Below are 14,454 nucleotides of genomic sequence, written 5' to 3'. Positions count from 1 at the left end.
GATCAGTGTAGTAACTAAGTGATGATAAGTCATAATAATGACTAAAGGAGAGGATCAGTGTAGTAACTAAGTGATGATAAGTCATGATAAAGACTAAAGGAGGGGATCAGTGTAGTAACTAAGTGATGATAGGTCATGATAATGACTACCCAAAGGAGAGAATCAGTGTAGTAACTAAGTGATGATAAGTCATGATAATGACGAAAGGAGGGGATCAGTGTAGTAACTAAGTGTTGCTAAGTAATGATAATGTCTAAAGAGAGGATCGATGTAGTAACTAAGTGATGATAAGTAATGATAATGACTAACTAAAGGAGAGGATCAGTGTAGTAACTAAGTGATGATAAGTCATAATAATTACTAAAGGAGAGGATCAGTGTAGTAACTAGGTGATGATAAGTCATTATCATGACTAAAGGAGAGGATCAGTGTAGTAACTAAGTGATGATAATTCATGATAATGACAAAAGGAGAGGATTAGTGCAGTAACTAAGTTATGATAAGTCATGATAATGACGAAAGGAGAGGATCAGTGTAGTAACTAAGTGATGATAAGTCATAATAATGACGAAAGGAGAGGATCAGTGTAGTAACTAAGTGATGATAAGTCACTATAATGACTAAAGGAGAGGATCGGTGTAGTAACTAAGTGATGATAAGTCATGATAATGACTAAAGGAGGGGATCAGTGTAGTAAATAAGTGTTGATAAGTAATGATAATGTCTAAAGGAGAGGATCAGTATAGTAACTAAGTGATGATAAGTCATAATAATGACTAAAGGAGAGGATCAGTGTAGTAACTAAGTGATGATAAGTCACTATAATGACTAAAGGAGAGGATCGGTGTAGTAACTAAGTGATGATAAGTCATGATAATGACTAAAGGAGGGGATCAGTGTAGTAACTAAGTGTTGATAAGTAATGATAATGTCTAAAGGAGAGGATCAGTGTAGTAACTAAGTGATGATAAGTCATAATAATAACTAAAGGAGAGGATCAGTGTAGTAACTAAGTGATGATAAGTCATAATAATGACTAAAGGAGAGGATCAGTGTAGTAACTAAGTGATGATAAGTCATGATAATGACTAAAGGATAGTATCGGAGCTTGCTAGTGCACTATGCTCAGTGTTTCTGACCTAGCTATGAGGCCCCCCACCTCAGTCTGTGAGGTCACATCCCGTCGTGTGTTTCCTGTGCGGTGGCTGTCTGAGCCGAGCCTCAGGGGCACACACAAGGGCAGGACAGACAGGCGTGAAGCAGATCTGCCAGTGCCACAGCTAACCGCTTCTCATTGGTAACCCTGTTTCTTTCTCTCTCTCTTTACTGCCAATGCCATTAACATGCAAACACAGCCAGTTTCACAATGACTCTTCCCCTCTTCTTGAGAGTAGCATGACATTCTATGAAGTGCTTTTTCCACATGGCTAGAGCAGTAATGATTTTCACTATATTGTATGTATCTACCCATTGATGTGATATTGTGGTAATGTTCCTGAGGTGTTTTCCCCTGACAGATTCTCCGTGCAGGGTTGTTTTCTACCTTTTTGATCTATCTTTGCTCAGGATGGGGAAGTAGTGATGTCGTGGGAGTGTATTGAGTTAGATCTCTTTTCAGCACCACTGAATGTCACTGAGTGCACTTCTCCTATAATGGGAATTGGAACAACGAAGACAGTAGGTGTTTGTGTGTGTTTTTTAGTGTATGTATGATATAACTGGTTGATTAATAATACTGACGACAGCAAACTCCACACACACACTGCCTACAGTATTTCTGACTAGTGGGTTATTTACAGTATGCAAATCTGTATCAAGGGATCAACATGTGACATGACCAACCACCACTAGAGTGAATTTATTCAAATTTACAGAAGTCATGCTTTCATTCAACTTATGCCATCTCAAAATAATCTTTATCATAATCCTAATTATAAATAAAAATGCAAACATTTGTGGGACTGGAAAGAACACGTTTCGACCTGCATTAAGACCTAATATAGAGAAGTTAAACAACAAGCCAATATGAGTTGAAACATGTTAATTTAGAGAAGTAAAACAACAAGCCAATACAGGTTGAAACATGTTCCTTCCAGTTGCACAAACACAGTACTTGATTTACTTCTCACCATCTCTCTTTCTAATCCTCCTCTCTGCCTCTCTCTCCTTTCCTTCATTCCCTCCCTCCCATCACTTTCTCTTTCTCCTTTTTCTCTCCTCTCCTGTCCTGCTCATTGTGCAGTCAGGTCCTGTGCAGCAGAGCAGAGCTATAGGCCGGCCAGAGCCCAGGGACAGAAATCTGAGGGTGACTCCACTCCAGAGAGGGCTGAGCTCCAATTAAGAGCATGGCCACAGAGGACAGGTGACAAAAGAGAGCGCAAGCCGATTAGAGGATCCACCCAGTGGCTTACACTGCCATCCACCATTCTACCATCCTATGCTCTGCTCAGAGGGGGTGGCACTGCTGGGCCACCAGCCTACCTCGGTCACACAGACATACTGCTCACTAGGAGGGATAGAGAGACGGGGCCTAGTCACCCAAAATGGCTCCAAATGAGGGAGATGGTGTGGTGCTGACTCATGTTTTAGAGGAGAGAATAATCTGCCCGGTAACATTGATCCATGTTGATTGGACATATTGATTATTTCTCCTAAGACACCAGGGAAATCTATTTAACTATAGTCTTAGTCATTTTCGCTCATATTTGTCATTTGTCCTTGCATAAAAGATGAGAGTAGAAATAGGTCAGTTTGTCACGGCACGGTGGGAGCACCATGGTGACTTTCCTCTCTCGTGGAGCACAGTAGGCCTCAACGTAGATTGAATAGCATTTTTACAAGCCTCAGGTTGTTGTCGGACAGGCGCCTGTCTATGTCGTGCTATGTGAAGACGGTTGGTTGACTGTTGAGAGGCTATACGCTGCAGCGGTCCAACGGAGAGGAGTTGCTTTTGGCATTGAAATACAATTTGGTATGCAAAGAGTGCAGTGGTGTGATCTGGAGTTGAAATCCTGGGTGACACACAGCTTTAGTACCTCTGAGACAAGCAGGGTCTGTTAGCTCCGGGGCTCTGCTAGCATCCTGCGGCACAAACGTGTACTACCGCTGCTCTCACTATTATTTCCATCAACATCATACAAGTCATTTTGGCCTTCTAATGTTTTAAGGATCTCCACTTATTAAACTGGCAAAGGACAAACATGCAACAGTTCCTTTACATTTCATCTATACATTTAAGACATCAAGTGGTCCTGTACGTACACCCTTGATTCATCAGATGCCTCTTACTATGGAACACAATGTTGTTTAATATATCTGTCCTCTGTGGTCAGGGGCTGGTGTAGGAATGGACAGTGATGTAGCAATTTGATTGTGCAGGAAATACAAGCGGGCCTGATCGATCACAGAGACGAGCTGTTCAGCCTCTCCTTTCCTCCCACTCAGCTGAAGAATTTGTGCCACAGGTCCCTGCTGACTGACAGAGAGCCTCTAATATTTAAAAAGAGTCCCAGACACCCACAGGTTTTTGTAGCCCCCTACTGTGACAATACTAGTCCTAGCTAGATGAACAAATATAGACACGTAGATGCTCTGACGCCAACGGCTAGTTCCCATCATTTGGGTCAAAACAGCATATTTAAAGCGCCACATTTTTAACATGTTCGAAGAAAAAGTGTTCTTTTTGAGAGCGCCCGAGTGCTTCACTACTTTAACTAGAACAGGCATATTTCTGTCACAGACACACACAAACACACATCTGGTTGTTCTATACCTACAATAATATGACGATCTCCCTACTGTCCACAAACTATAAAAGTCTGAGGGGCAAAGTTTTTTCCTGTTATGTTGTCAAATAATAGAGAATATACCTTTTTTTTCTCGTAGTTTGAGTACATGGGAGTTGATTTAACCCTAAAATACTGGCGGGTATATCCATGAACCTACATTTGACTGACAAGTAAATAACTGTCGGGTTGAGATTGCTGCATTAAATAGTTGAATGTCTGTTAAGAGTGGACATTTTATCTGGCCTAACCTTCTCAAAGAACACTCAAAATAACAATACATTTGATCCCAAGTTGAATGCCCTTTTGCGATCCTATTTTGTAATTACTTTGTTATTATTGTGATATTATTACATTATCAATTCTTTTGAATATTTTAGAAGCATTTCATGAAAATTGAAGCACTGTGGTAGGGTCCGTTTCCCTCGATAAAACCGGCATCTGTCCCCATCATTGGCAGTGTGACCTCAAAGCGTCACCAGACTCTTGTACCCATGTGCTATGTGTGCAATGATAGTGGTTGTGTGTCATGGTGGCACCAACAAATCTGATGTTATCATCCGGCTTCAGTTACCTGCGATCACATATACAGTATATTCATTCTCAGAGCTGGATTTCAGAAGATTGACTTTCATACATAGACACACACACACACACACACACACACACACACACACACACACACACACACACACACATATCCATGAGCACATCTGGCCAACCATCTAGGTTAACAGTCTAGGACCGATAACGTCACACCCTCTGCCAATCTGGCCAGGAACGCACAAAGACCATGACCAAGTCCCTGTCATCAAATTTAGACAAGCACACGGCCTACCACACTCCTCGGGAAAGAGTGCAAGGACTTCACCATGCCAAGTCCCGATGCATTCATCATCATAAGGAATACCATTGTCCATTAATGACAACCACAGTGAACACCACATAGGAGGATTCATCTGGCGCAAAATAAATTCAATGGCCAGTCCTTATAGTGCACTAGCTTATGTAAGCTGTCCCTCATCCCTCTCCTCTTCATCTCCCTCCTTGTTCCCCCTTTCTCTTCTACACCAGCCCTCTCAATCCCTTGCATCCCCAACCCCCAAAAAGCACAACCCCCCTCACTGCCAAAATGAGAAAAACAATGATATCCCGCATCCCTCCTTTTCTTTGCCACCTTGAAAACAACACCCTGATCCCAGCTCTGGTTCTCCATTCCATCATTGTCTGTGCACATTACATGCAGTACCCTCTCAGTCCTCTTTATCATCCCCCACACAAAAACAGGCAGGGGCTGCAGACCGTAGTCTGTAAATAAAAATGTACATTTATATGTATATCCTATTTCTCTTACCTTTTTGTTTCTGTGTCACTATAGTTCCTGTCTATTCACCTCTTTCATTCTCCCTGTCTTTGGCGTGCTCTCTGTCTCTTCATCCCTCCCTCCATTCCTCCACCTGGCCCACATCTCTGGGTCCTGCAGCCCCGAGCGCCCTACAGCAAGGTCTGCAGTGACTTCATGTCAATGTCATTACACCGTTTTTAAACGAGCCCAGAACACCAGAGGGGTGGGGGGTTGGGGGGGGGGGGGGGGGGGGGGGGGAGTGTGAAGATAGCAGAATGCCGCTCAGACATAATTTTCTACCCCTGACAAAGCGTCCGTTCATTGTGTTGACACATCCTTTGCTCTCTCACTTCTGTACGGTAGAATGATCTGAATCTCTGGTGAAATCGACAGGAAATAAGAGCATATGCATGCTCACATGGGGGGTGTCCTGAACAAATCAATCACATTCATTATCACCAGACATAGGATATAGGGAATTAGGAATGTGTGCATTCTGAAGGCTTTGAGTAAAGAAAGACAGTGCTTACCTCCACATCTCAGCTCCGCTCCACCCTGCCTGGTATCATCCTGTTCCTTTCTGTAGCCTCCCTCCCCCCTCTCCCCATGACAGCATTTTCCTGCTATCTATCCCCACGCTGAGGCTTTTTCTCCTCCTCGTCCCTCTTCGATTTCCCTTGTCTGCTCCCTTCTTCCCCTCTCCAAAAATAAAACTCCTCTCTGGTCAGTGTGCCTAGGAGCTCAGCTCTTCCATTCCGTTGTTCAGTCAAAAGAGGCAGGTTGATTTGTTCTGTCTCCCTCCCTCACGCTGATTCTATTTCATTCACATCACACTGAAGCCAAACCCCTCCTTCTCCTCCCCTCACACACGGCACATCCCCAATCTCTCTCCTCCCCCTCCTCTCTCTCTCTCTCTCTCTCTCTCTTTCTCTCTCTGTCAAAGAGAGGCTGAGGCAGCAATAGACAGCAAACTAGGCAGGATGTGCTCTCTTTCTCTCCCTCTCTCTAATCCGTATTCAAGACTAATGGTTGGATGATTAGGGTGACTAGATTAAGCAACCAATGAGTGCATCTAGCCTGTCAGCCACAATGTGCCATTCTACGTGTTTGGTTGGAGGAAAGGTTGGGGGGAAAAGAGCATGTGTAGTGTTCTCCCCAAACATGGACCAATGGGTGGGGGCCACACTAAACAATTAAATGGTTCCCCAACAAGGAGGGTACATTGTTTACTAGACTCTAAACATTCAGAGGGCTCCCGAGTGGCGCAGCGGTCTAAGGCACTGCATCTCAGTGCAAGAGGTGTCACTACGGTCCCTGGTTTGAATCCAGGCTGTATCAAATCCGGCCGTGATTGGGAGTCCCGTAGAGAGGCGCACAATTGGCCCAGCATTGTCCGGGTTTGGCCAGGATTGGCCGGCATTGTAAATAAGAATTTGTTTTTAACTGACTTGCCTAGTTAAATAAAGGTTACATTTTTTTTTAAAGAGGGCCATCATCACTGTTCCCTAGGCAGGATGTGCCCCCTCTCATCCCATTCCCTCCCTGCCCAGTAGGTTCTCTGCCACCTGACCTTCCAAAATGGTTTCCATGTGTTTGATGCCATTCCATTTGCGCCGTTCCAGGCATTATTATGAGCCATTCTGGATTTCCATAGACATTACCTTGGCTCCCTAAGTCCAGCCATGGCGTGGTGTGATTATGACACCCTACAAAAGCACAGGTGTCAGTCACAAACTGAACACCGGAGATGTTTATGAGAAAGAGGGGAATTATGCTGCTCTTTGTGAGCCTTTTACTGTGGCAAATTAAAGCATTATCATTAAGGATTATGGTCCTTTCGATTTGTCTTTGTTGTGCCAGCACAGTAATATTTATCTATTTTTTCAGATGGTTTTCAGATGGATTTTCTCACTAGGGGTTACAGAGAGTCACAAACAACAGTATTTTGGACCTCAATCTAGAACAAGACTGGGCACCTAATCCCAGGTTCTCCACCTCTCATCACGCTCAAATGCATCCTTATGTTGAAAGCACAGTACAACACCGTGGAAGTGTATGCTGCATGATTCATAACATTATAGGCATATCCCATGTGTGTGTAATAGCACAATAAATAGTTGTATATTGTAGACATTGGTACATGGTTTCTATACTCAGTTATGTGCTGAGACTGCCTGTTTTGCTTGAGACTGTCTGTTTTGACTACTAGCCTTACCAGTTCCGCTTTAAACAACCCTTTAGCTAATGTGGCACTGGAGCTGGGGCCCGACTCCATCCACTAATTACTGTATGAAGTCACCCCCCGCCTGACCATATGGCCCTGATAGGTCACCAGCTCTGGTCAAGCCCACAACAGAGCTGGGTGTGGGGGTGGGGGCTAGGAGGACGGGTTGGGGGTAGTGAGTCTAAAACCAATTAAAACAAGGAAACAATGATAATAGTTTTGGATGCACAAGACAATAGATTTATGTGATAGCAGTTTAGGTCATGGGGTATAGTCTAAGATTAGAATGACATTGCTGATACATCAAATGACCCCTGATGTTAATTATTTTCATCATTCATTATTATTTTGCATTTGAGATATGTTCAAACTACTATTTTGGCAATGCAAACTCTTTCCTCAGTAATTCCTATATTTTACATAATGTAGATTAAATATATATTTCAAATAACTGTTACCATACATAAGTCCAATCAGTTAAACAGAAAATAGTTTGTAAGCAGTGATTGTGGATCAGACACAGATTTTTTTCTAGTTCCTATTATTCCTTGGTATGATTGGTTTTCATTGTCAAAGACCAGCCTAGCCCCAGTTCATTTATTCTAAGCACTACTTCTCCTTCCTATTTTGTAAGAGAACCATGAACTGCCTGAGAAGCTGAATGCTTCACTTTATACCTCTATTATAAAAAATGGTTGAATGGAATTCTAACTGCTGTCACATTATCCAACCTAAGACCATGACGCTAGACAGAACCTACTGCATCTATCAGCTTTACCAAGTCTAGCTGCCTGGCCAGTTGGGTGGGTAGAATTTGTCGAACGTTCCAACAGGAATCTGTTCCAAAAACTATGTAAAGTACAAGGTTGCCAACAAACAACGCATACAAAGTAGCATGATCAATTCACCTAGCTAACTAGCTGCCGAATAGGCATCAACTCACCACGTAGCTTATTCTTAATGTTTTTCCATAGGCTACCAGAGACATTTTTCGGAATAAACGTGATGAGTGAAAACCTAATGAAATAGCCCACCCCCTACCCGGTATCTTATTCGGCCGCTATCCAACGTTGTATGCGTTGTTTGTTGGCAACCTTGTTATTTACGAAGTTTTTGGAACAGATTCCCGTTGGAACGTTCCACACATTATACCCACCCTGGTCAGTGTGTTTCGTGAACAAGAAAAGGTAGATGGGTTGCTGTAGCATTGATAGAGGCCTAACATAATTACACTCCACCGAATGCTGAATACAAATAATCTTATAGGCCCAAACAAAGTCAGCTCTGGAACTGAACTAAAAGGCATAGGTTGTCGTTACCCTTTTCATGTGAATACATGTTAACACAAGGTTTCCACGTCCTTTGCGCTGTCATATATCACGTTATGTGTACTGGTGAATTGTCAATACTAGCTCACAGCAATAGTCAGTAATACAGCGACATCTAGTGGTAAACTGCATCGTAGACAACCTTGTGTGCAATTGTGACCAGGTCCCAGATTTAGCATCTGTAGAGCCCTGTAAAATCCGCGATACGGAGAACACTTACAGAATCACGGAATCCAGACATCAAAACGGAATTCAACAATATTGAAAATGTATTGAACTTAGTATGGAATCAACTAAATGTATTGAAAATGAATTCGTTGGTACACGTTTATCATAACACATTAACAGAATGAATTGGCGATTCGTATTTCCTGCAACTTGCTGAAGAGACAATGAGAATTCCCCTTGTCTGTGTTTGTGCGTCTACCACTTTGTGTAGGCAGTAGCGTCGATGCTAATAAAAAGTGGAAAGTCTTTCCCCAAAACCTTGTCAATTAAAAGTTAACTACAAAGTAGCCTATGCTTACCTGGCAGAATGATGTCAGAAGTATTTGAATCAATCCAGTGGGTATTTGTTTTGCAAACTGTACTATCAAGCAAGTGCGCTACAAAAACACCACTAAATAACAGCCTATTGCTATGTGCCACTTGAATTAAAGGGTAACTACACACAAACATAAAATAAAACATTCCCAGACCTCAAAAGTGGCCCTCCTGATGGGGTTTAAACATTGTTGTGGACTTACAACATCCAATTTAGCTGTTTTTCTTTCTTTTTTTAAAGGCTCAACTCTACCTCTCAACCATAACCTCCATCCTTACCCGAGCTTCATGTCCACATCCTGGTTCAACCCTAATCCTAGCAATAAACCTAATCCTAACTCTAGCTTCATGTCCACATTCTGGTTCAACCCTAACCCTAGCAATATTCCTAATCCTTACCCGAGCTTCATGTCCACATCCTGGTTCAACCCTAACCCTAGCAATATTCCTAATCCTTACCCAAGCTTCATGTCCACATCCTGGTTCAACCCTAACCCTAGCAATAAACCTAATCCTAACTCTAGCTTCATGTCCACATCCTGGTTCAACCCTAACCCTAGCAATATTCCTAATCCTTACCCAAGCTTCATGTCCACATCCTGGTTCAACCCTAACCCTAGCAATATTCCTAATCCTTACCCGAGCTTCATGTCCACATCCTGGTTCAACCCTAACCCTAGCAATAAACCTAATCCTAACTCTAGCTTCATGTCCACATCCTGGTTCAACCCTAACCCTAGCAATAAACCTAATCCTAACTCTAGCTTCATGTCCACATCCTGGTTCAACCCTAACCCTAGCAATAAACCTAATCCTAACTCTAGCTTCATGTCCACATCCTGGTTCAACCCTAACCCTAGCAATAAACCTAATCCTAACTCTAGCTTCATGTCCACATCCTGGTTCAACCCTAACCCTAGCGATAAACCTAATCCTAACTCTAGCTTCATGTCCACATCCTGGTTCAACCCTAAGCCTAGCTTCATGTCCAAATCTCGGTGAGTAAAACCAATACTTGTTATAGTGCACTTATAAGAGTAATTACACAGTAATAACAAAACTGTGGGCTCTATTTTCGGCTGGCAATTTCGCCATGTAAAAACTGGCGCACTGCTATTTTCCATCCCTTTTTATTTATTTTATTTCACCTTTATTTAACCAGGTAGACAAGTTGAGAACAAGTTCTCATGTACAATTGCGACCTGGCCAAGATAAAGCAAAGCAGTTCGACACATACAACGAAACAGAGTTACACATGGAGTAAAACAAACATACAGTCAATAATACAGTAGAAAAATAAGTATATATACAATGTGAGCAAATTAGGTGAGATAAGGGAGGTAAAGGCAAATAAAAGGCCATGGTGGCGAAGTAAATACAATATAGCAAGTAGAATGGTAGATTTGCAGAGGAAGAAAGTGCAAAGTAAAGATAGAAATAGTGGGGTGCAAAGGAGCAAAATAAATAAATAAATACAGTAGGGGGGAGGGGTAGTTGTTTGGGCTAAATTATAGATGGGCTATGTACAGGTACAGTAATCTGTGAGCTGCTCTGACAGCTGGTGCTTAAAGCTAGTGAGGGACATAAGTGTTTCCAGTTTCAGAGATTTTTGTAGTTCGTTCCAGTCATTTGGCAGCAGAGAACTGTAAGGAGAGGCAGCCAAAGGAAGAATTGGTTTTGGGGGTGACCAGAGAGAGATATCTGCTGGAGCTCGTGCTACAGGTGGGTGCTGCTATGGTGACTAGCGAGCTGAGATAAGAGGGGACTTTACCTAGCAGGGTCTTGTAGATGACCTGGAGCCAGTGGGTTTGGCGAAGAGTATGAAGCGAGTGCCAGCCAACGAGAGCGTACAGGTCGCAGTGATGGGTAGTATTGTCACGAACCGGCTCAAAGCCCATAACAAAGGGAGACAACGTGGAGATAAGGAGTAACAAAATATATATTTATTAACTAAAGCAACTAAGGAAAATATACAATGGTGTGTGTAATCAGTAATCAGTAGTGTAAGTGAGTATTTTGCATGCATGAATGTGATAATGCAGGGTGTTGAAAGGTGCCAAAGCAAACAAACAAAAGGCCACCAAGAACCACAACACAATCTACAAAGGTGTCTGCATGGAGAGAGTCTCCTCCATGATTGTGGAAGAGGTCTATTTATCCTGGGAGACACCTGGCCCAGGTGTTTCCCATGAAGCTGACGACCCTCCCAACTCCGCCCACCGGCATCCTAATAGGGAAACAAGAACAAAGACAGAATACGGCAGACAGAGTGGGAGGGTCGTCCCAAATTGACACAGCCTCTGCGTCCCAAATTGACGAGAGGTTATGTGTTCACACCTCCACCTGCACCAGCCAACCTCCTCCTCCCCAGACCTCAGCAACCTTCGCACAGGAAGCAACATTTAAGAGGAAAGAAGAAAACAAGACCAGGAGGGAGCAGACAGGACAGAGAGAACATGACAATACGAAACAATGGTCAGTAACGTAAACATTTAGGAACAGGGCGCACGAGAGAGCGCATCAGCAATCACGTTTTCAGTCCCCCGGATGTGCCGCACATCGAGATGGAATGATTGTAAAAAATAAACACCATCGCATTATCCTCTGGTTTGGACACATCATGGACCTCAAAAAAGTGAGGGGGTTATGGTCGGTGTAGACCACAATAGGTACTACCCCCGACCCGACATACACTTCGAATTGTTGTAGCGCCCAAATGAGTGCTATCGCTTCCTTTTCAATAACCGAATAGTTCAACTGATAATCGTTAAACTTTTTGGAAAAGAAACTAACAGGCCTCTCAACCCCAGACACATATGTGTGCAGCAAAACTGCACCTGCCCCCACATGACTAGCATCCACCTGCAAGGTAAATGACAAATCCATGCGAGGAGCAGCCAGCACCGGAGTTGAGGTAAGCAACCTCTTTGCATCTTCAAAAGCGTGTTGACAACGAGTAGACCAAACGTAAACAGCCTTAGCTTTCAGCATATCGGTCAAGGGAGCGACCACAGTAGAGAAGTTACTACAAAAACTACGGTAATAACCAATCATGCCCAAGAAACGCATCAGTTCCTTTTTAGTAGTTGGTGGTGGAAAAGCATCAATTGCCATCACTTTAGCCCGAACAGGATGCACTTCACCCTGCCCAACCACTTTTCCAAGGTATGTAACGGTTGCCTGAGCAAACTCACATTTAGCCAGATTGATTGTGAGGCGACCCGCAGCCAGACGTTCGAACAAGGCTTGAATACGGGACAGATGTTCTTCCCAAGTATCTGCATATATCACTACATCGTCCAAATAAACAGCGCACCCGGTCAGACCGGCGACAACCCTGTTCATAAGTTGCTGAAAAGTCGCAGGTGCATTACGCAGACCGAAACTCATAACCGAATACGAGTACAGACCAAAGGGTGTAATAAAGGCAGAGATTTCACGTGCCCTAGTCGTCAGTGGCACCTGCCAATAGCCTTTTAAAGGTCAAATTTGCTCACAACCTTAGCTGCACCGACTTGATCAACACAGTCCTCCATCCGAGGAAGAGGAAATTAATCTGGCTTTGTGACACTGTTTACCTTACTGTAGTCCGTACAAAATCGGTTTGTACCATCCGGTTTACTGACCAAGATACAGGGAGAAGCCCAACTGGAGAAAGAAGGCTCTGCTATCTTACTCTCCAGCATGTACTTGACCTCAGCATCCAGACAACGTAGTTTCTCTGAAGAAACTCTATAGAGCCGCTGACAAATGTGGTCAGCATCTCCAATGTCAATATTATGTTCACTACAGTTTGTACGTGTAGTGGATCAGAAAACAAACCTGGAAATCTCTGAAGCAGACCAACCATCTCTTTCCGCCCATCAACAGGTAGGTGAGTGAGAAGACTGTCTAAGATATCCAGTGTTTCTGAATTTTTCAATCTAACCTGCAATATACAATCGTCAGGACCAGGAACATCTTCCTCCTCATGCATAGATCTAGCACGACAAGAACCCAAGGAAACAACGGTATCAGCCAAAAGAACAGGTTTAGCGTCCTCTGTAGAATCCCACTGTTCAGTCTCAGAGGAACGTGCATAATAGGGTTTTAACAGATTTACATGGCACAGCTGGTGTGCTTTCCTCCGTTCTGGAGTGGCAACTAGATCATTTTGCTCAGTGTACTGGCGCAACACTGTATATGGACCTTGAAACTTTGCTTGAAAAGGAGAACCAACAATTGGCAGCAGAGCAAGAACCTGGTCACCCGGACTAAAGTGACGAGGCTCAGCTCGGCGATCAAATATGCCCTTCATCCTCTCCTGTGAAGATGCTAACTTCTCTTTAGCCATTTCACCAGCGGCGTACAGCCGTTGCCGGAAATCACACACATACGATAACAGGGACTGAGGAGGCTCGGGAGACTTCCAGTCATCCTGGAGAACAGATAAAAGTCCACGCACCCTATGTCCAAACACAAGGTCATTTGGACTGAAACCCGTGCTCTCCTGTGAAACCTCCCTAGCGGCTAACAGTAACAAAGGCAACCCGTCCTCCCAATCCTTATCCATCTCAGTACAATAAGCTCTCAACAAAGACTTAAGTGTTTGATGGAAACGTTCCAGTGCTCCTTGACTTTGCGCGTGATAGGCGCTAGACAAATTGTGTTTAATATGGAGCTGTTGAAGAACCTGACTAAACAGATTAGAGGTGAAATTAGATCCTTGATCACTCTGAATGACCTTGGGGATTCCAAACAATGAGAGAAACTGAGTCAAAGCTTTTAACACAGATTTAGTCGTGATAGATCGGAGAGGATAGGCAGCAGGAAACCTAGTGGTCTGACACATCACAGTGAACAGGTAACTGCTACCCTTTTTAGAACGAGGCAGAGGACCCACACAGTCAATAATCAGATACTCAAAAGGTTGGCTGAGTACAGGAATAGATGTACATGCTTACATGTACATAGCCTATTTACCTCACTACTGCAGTATCCCTGCACATTGAAACTATGGTACATGTTTTGTTTTTTTAACTTTATATAATTTCTTCTTACCTTGATATTCAACAGATTGCTGGGAAAGAGAGCGCTATCAGATTTGACACCAATGCTCCTTATAGGACACATCATTGCACTGCACTCTATACACATCACTGCACTCTATACTCCTCTGTAAACTGGTCATCTCTGTATACCTGTCGCAAGACCCACTGGTTGTTGCTTATTTATAAAAACCCTCTTAGG

At 43.3% G+C, this 14,454-nt stretch overlaps 1 protein-coding gene across 7 annotated transcripts in view; it reads right to left on the bottom strand.

Moving 5' to 3' along the window:
• Window positions 1–6,051, bottom strand: part of LOC110534011 (signal-induced proliferation-associated 1-like protein 1) — a 47,209-nt gene extending 41,158 nt beyond the window's left edge. For 3 of the 7 annotated variants that reach the window (XM_036990400.1, XM_036990399.1, XM_036990402.1), the window contains exon 1: window positions 5,661–6,051. The gene's annotated coding sequence lies outside the window, so the exon portion shown is untranslated. Of the gene's footprint in view, window positions 1–5,139; window positions 5,277–5,660 lie in introns of those variants that run through there. The other 4 variants (XM_036990404.1, XM_036990406.1, XM_036990405.1 and 1 more) reach the window with 2 other exon arrangements.
• Window positions 6,052–14,454: the final 8,403 nt, after the last annotated feature.

The sequence above is a fragment of the Oncorhynchus mykiss genome, chromosome 10 (assembly GCF_013265735.2).
Source record: "Oncorhynchus mykiss isolate Arlee chromosome 10, USDA_OmykA_1.1, whole genome shotgun sequence".
Taxonomy (NCBI): Eukaryota; Metazoa; Chordata; class Actinopteri; order Salmoniformes; family Salmonidae; genus Oncorhynchus; species Oncorhynchus mykiss.
This window is presented reverse-complemented; position numbering and strand designations above follow the sequence as displayed.